We start from the raw sequence: 5853 nt of genomic DNA on the forward strand, positions 1-5853 counted from the left end.
TAATATCCAAATCATTTATTAATTTTTATAAATTGCTGATATAGTCTTCTATTTCATTTGGCTGTTACTGGATAAATGTTGCTCTGGTGAGTTAGTTAAGAATAAGTTGCTTTGATGACTTCGTTAAGAATAAGAAAGTGCATCCCATTCTTCTCAAAGGGCCCTTTGTTAAATTGCTCTTGTTAAACAGCAGAACCAAGGCTGGCATTCCACTCCATATGGCTCCAAAGCCCATGGCCTTTCCACTAACTCACACGTCTTCGCTTGATGTTGGGGCTTATATGGGCTATGTCTAAAATCCAAATTAATTAATTTGGTGTTCAAAGTCCTCTACAACCCATCATTCTAACTACTTATCAATTTGTATTTACTAGCACCTGGGCTAGACCTGGCTTTCCATCTTCTGCTAGAGACACAGAAATACCCAGTGCCCAAACTAGTAAATTGGTCAAATGCAGAGTGAATACGCAACACCAGCTCTTTATTGTAGTTTCTGTAATTCTCCTTTAATGGAGAAAGTGAGCTTGCTTAAGCAAAAGTGAGGTACAGGAAAGGGGAGGAATAATGTTTCTTTCTGGCCTCACCCAAGGATGGGTTATGAATACCTCAGTGCAAGGGGTTCTATGCTTCTAAGTTCTGATCAATTTCCACAGTAACCCTAAACTATGGCTTCCTCCGCAGCTGGCCTGCTGGTCAGGGGTGATTCATAAGTGCTGAGTGTGCTTCTCTGCTTTGGTGTCACAATCTCACTGCCTTCTCCACCAAGTCTCAACCAGAGGTCTGCTCTCTGCTTTCAGGGTCCTTCCTCCTTCCTCTTCAGCTCCTTGTTATTAGCAGGGAGAAAAGAGAGAGATGTTTGGTGGCTTCCATAGAGCAAAGCCTACATCTATTCTGTCTTTTTTTTATTCTGTCTTTTTTAATGACAATTTTTAGAAATTATTTTTAAGATTAAGCATCCTTACAACCCAGAAACAATCCTTGCTGATTCTTTGGACACATACATAGAATGGTTAAAAGTGATCCCCCAATTTTCAATGATAAGATCAGAAAAAAGAACATGTCCCCAGGTATAGCCTAATTCTTCTGTTTTCTTTTTTTTTTTTTCAAAAAATCTTATTTTGCAGCCAAGACCCTCCTCAAACAATAAGGAAAGATAATTTTTCAAAAAGCAAACAAAACTCCCTAAGAGATATCTAAGTGTTAGGTCAAAATTGTCCCTCCAAACATTGCTGTTAAATAAAGGGTAGGAAGCCAAATCCCCATAGTTCAGTAAAGAACAACTTTAAAAAGAATTCAAAAAGTTAGGACTGGAACTACAGTGATGTGGACAGGCTAACAAAACAAATAATTAAAGAAAGTTTAGTTGGAGAATATATCAGGCTTTGTCTTATTCTAGCAGAGGGAGTAAAACTATGAGCTACTGGAGATAATATTAAAATTGTCCTTACCTACAGAAGGTAGCGTGAGGGTAGAGGGAGAGAAAATAGAACAAAAGGCAGCAAAGGCAAGTTGTTTTGAATCTAAGCTTTACTGCCCAGGAAGGCTGCATGGGATTGAAATTCTTCTGAGCCAGTTTCATTAAACTCTAGACTTGACTCACACCAGTAGACTATACACCACTAAGAAATATGAAGTTACCCACAGTCTTTGTTGGTTTTCAAATATTTTTAAAATTGTCTATAAATTTCTATTCTAAAGAGTAGTAGATCAAAATGGCACTAGGCCATCTAATCAGTTATAGAGTAAATGGCTCCCTCCAAAGAGAACTAACTTATCAGAAAGAAATTTAGGTTGAGGGCAGCCCTGGTGACTCAGCGGTTTAGTGCCACCTTCAGTCCAGGGCGTGATTCTGGAAACCCAGGATCGAGTCCCACGTAGGGCTCCTTGTAGAGAACCTGCTTCTCCCTCTGCCTGTGTCTCTGCCTCTCTCTCTCTCTCAATGTGTCTCTCATGAATAAATAAATAAAATCTTTTAAAAAATTAGGTTTAAAGGAATATAATATGGAATAAATGAGATGAGGTCTCAGTACAATTTAAATAAAGCTTCTGCCCACCCCGATTTTAAGAAGTAGTACTGAGGGGGATGCTTCAGTATCTTAGAAGGATGCTTCTCAGAGGCAAAAAGGTCTATAAATCTAACTCTTGATCCTCCTCTTTTTTTTTAAAGATTTTATTTATTTATTCATGAGACACACACACACACACATACACACATACATACACACAGAGAGGCAGAGACACAGGCAGAGGGAGAAGCAGGTTCTCTGCAGGGAGCCCTATGTGGGACTCGATCCCAGGACCCAAGGATCACTACGAGCCAAAGGCAACCACTCAACCACTGCTGAGGTTGAGGCAAACCTCAATCACTGAGCACCCAGGTGCCCAACCCCTCTCTTTGCCTAAAGTTTAGGCAAGAAAATGGATGTTTAATTTTATTTATTTTTTATTTGAATATAATTGACACACAATGTTACATGAGTTTCAGGTGTACAACTTAGTTTTGTAGATTTGACAAGTTTATACATTATGCTGTACTCACAAGTATATCTACCACCTGTTCCCATTCATCACTGTTACAATATCATTGACTGTATTCCTTGTGCTGTGCCTTTTGTTCCCATGACTTATTCATTTCATAACTGGAAGTCTTTATCTCCCACTCTCCTTCAGTCAATAAATATTTAATTTTTAACTACTTGGAGCTTTGGACACATTATAATATTTATGTTTAATATCTAATTTTCATTTTCTGAAACCTTGGATTATATTTTTTCCAATTATGCTCATTGAATAATGTATGACTGTGCCTAAATAAGTAGTACCATATGAAAATATAAACCTTGTTTTTCCATATCTTTTACATGGGAAGAGTGAATGAATGGTACCATAAAAATTCTACAAAGTTACTCGATGTATTTAATGAGATTAAGGCAAACTATTCCACTTCCATATCTCAAGCAGTAGGAGGTAACTTGTCTTCAGTCTCATCTTCTCAAATATCTCCAATAACAACCACAGCCTGGAAAAACCAGTGAAAACATGGGGAAACAGGATCAGTGAAGTGTTTATAAGGGTTTGCGCTAGAGAGAGAACCCAATCCAACAGAAATATTGCATATAGTCAGGACATGTCCCCTTGTTACATCGATCTAATTTCTTCATGGGAGTTCCACAACATGAGTAGCTTTTTGAGCCCTTTTCTAGTCACTTCTTACTTTCCATCTCTTCCAGTGCTTTTTTTTTTTTTTTTTACTACACCTCTGTTCCAAGTCTTTTATTGGCCTCATCTGCTTACAAGTACTCACTTCATAAAACTATTAATTTTTCTGCAGTCATCTTACATGGAAAGGTCCCATGGTAGGTCAGTCTGCACAAGGCATAGAAAAGGAAAAATTGCAGCCAGAGCAGATGTCCATTGTACAGCCTGGTTCCCCCATATCAGGCAGCTGGCAGCATGAGCAGGGGCAGTACATCACAGCTGCCTTTAAGACTAAGTTGGCTGAAAAAAAAAAAAAAAGACTAAGTTGGCTGGAGGGGAAGGTAGTCATAATGGGTAAATAACTCTGCTTCCACTAGTTCTTTGACCTGATGAAGAGTGGCCATGAAACTTGGGTTCTGGGCAGTTGAAGCACTGAACTTGGCTATCCTGATTTAGATTTCAAAGGAGTCCTTCAGACAGGCTTTATAGTATGCATGCCCACACTCCAAAAAGTGCATGCATTCACTCATTCACTACCCACCTTCTCACAGAAACAGATATTGCACAGGAGCAATTTACTATTAAAGCATTTTATCTGCTGAGCTTGATCAGAATCCAAGATTTCCTGGATCAGACTCAACTCCGATTCTATATCCTGTGTGGGTCTCTCATCCACAATATCCTCTTGTCTACATAAGATCTATCAGGTCCTGCAAAATCTAGCTCTGTGTTAGAGGCTTGAGCCATACTTCTCTTCACTTTTTTTGGAGAACCCCTCTTTTGAGGTCAAAAGAGACAATATTCAGCTAGGGTCTCTTCCTTAAGAAATTGCATCCAGGCAAACAGGACCTGATGCCATGGTGGTCTTCCTGCAGGTTGTCTAAGTGCTTGCAGGCGCAGATACCATGAAATTTTGTGAAAAGTCCATATAGATTCTGGTTTCTCCAACGTGGATAGACTCTTGGTTTTTCAAATGCATCTCCATCATAAATACTCACCAGGGCCAGAAACTCATCCTCCTGAGCTTCTAGGTCTTCTGATTACATTAACATCTGAGAAGCTGAGGACAATCCAACACTACAGTCTGCCACTTTGGTTCATTTTGGGAAGTTGTTCTTTTGAAAGGAGAACAACTCCTGAAAAACAGTAGGTGTTCATTAGTTGTTAGCAATCATCATTATCCTTGTTATCCTCACAATAATCCTGGAAAGTAGGAATTAACTCCTATGTACGTATCTTTGTAGAAAATTAGAAATAATCTACAAATTAACTATTAGAATTAATAAGAAAGTTTATTAACTTTTCTGGACACAAGGTTAACAACAATTGGAAAGTGAAGTTAGATTATCCAGTAGAAACAGAGGGTAGAATGGTGGTTGCCAGGGACTGAGGGTGGGTGGGGTGAAATGGAGAGATGGTGAGCAAAGGATACAAACTCCCAGTTATAAGATGAATAAGTTCTGGAGATCTAATGTACAGCTTGATGATCAAAGGTAATAATACAGTATTACATGCTTGAAAGTTACCAAGAGAGTAGATCTTAAATGTTACCACAAAAAGGAAATGGTAATTATGTGACATGATGGAGCCATTAGCAATGCTACAGTGGTAATCACTTTGCAATATATAAGTATATTAAATCAGCACATTTTACACCTCAAACTTATACAATATTATGTGTGAATTTTGTCTCAATAAAGCTGGGGGAAAAGTCATTAGGACTACCTAAGGTATTCTCTCCTTTTTTGAGAAAAAAAATTTAAATAAATGCACCAACACATAAAATTCTGCAAGATAGAGAGAAAGAGAGAAAATAAAGGTAAAAGACAAGACACATTTACAGTGGAATAAAAAACATCAAGTAAGTAGGAACAAATCCAAAGAAAGTCAAGATTTCCACATGGGAAACTAATAAATTGAGATAAATTCAAGAAGAGCAAAACAGATGGAGGACTTCACCTTCTACATCATGTCTATATTCTCCAAACTGATTTGTAGATTCAGTGTGATCACAATCAAAATCCCATGTATTCTCTCTTTGTGTAAATTGATGGGATGATTCAAAGATTTATAGACATAAATGGGCACAGAATAATCAAGATAATCTTGAGGAACAAACTTGTAGGATTTAAATTTCAATATTTTGAGATTTATTGTAAAGCCCTAGTAATTAAGAGACTGTGATATTGAGGAAAAAAATAAACAAAGGAAATGAAACAGAGTCCAGAAATAGACCTAGTCATCCATAGCTAGTTGATTTCTGAGAAAAGTGTCATAACAGAGTAAAGAAGAAAGGATAGTGTTTTCAATAAATGGTGCTTTGGGTATCCATACAGAAAAAAATGAAACTTGGCCTCTCACATCATCCACTAAAATCAATTCCATACAGATTATAGATCTTATTTTTTTTTTCAAGATTTTGTTTATTTATTCATCAGAGTGAGAGAGAGAGAGAGGCAGTGACACAGGCAGAAGGAGGAGCAGGCTCCACGCCGGGAGCCCAACAGTGGGACTCGATCCCGGGTCTCCAGGATCACACCCCGGGCCGAAGGCGGCGCTAAACCGCTGAGCCACCAGGGCTGCCCTGGATTATTGATCTTAATAAGAATGTAAAACCTTCTTACCAAGTTTCTGGAAGAAACATAGGAGAATATG

At 38.1% G+C, this 5853-nt stretch overlaps 1 pseudogene; it reads right to left on the minus strand.

Moving 5' to 3' along the window:
* Window positions 1–2953: 2953 nt before the first annotated feature.
* On the minus strand, window positions 2954–4244 carry LOC112909948 (E3 ubiquitin-protein ligase RNF14 pseudogene; annotated as a pseudogene).
* Window positions 4245–5853: the final 1609 nt, after the last annotated feature.

Source organism: Vulpes vulpes, chromosome 14, assembly GCF_048418805.1.
Source record: "Vulpes vulpes isolate BD-2025 chromosome 14, VulVul3, whole genome shotgun sequence".
NCBI lineage: Eukaryota > Metazoa > Chordata > Mammalia > Carnivora > Canidae > Vulpes > Vulpes vulpes.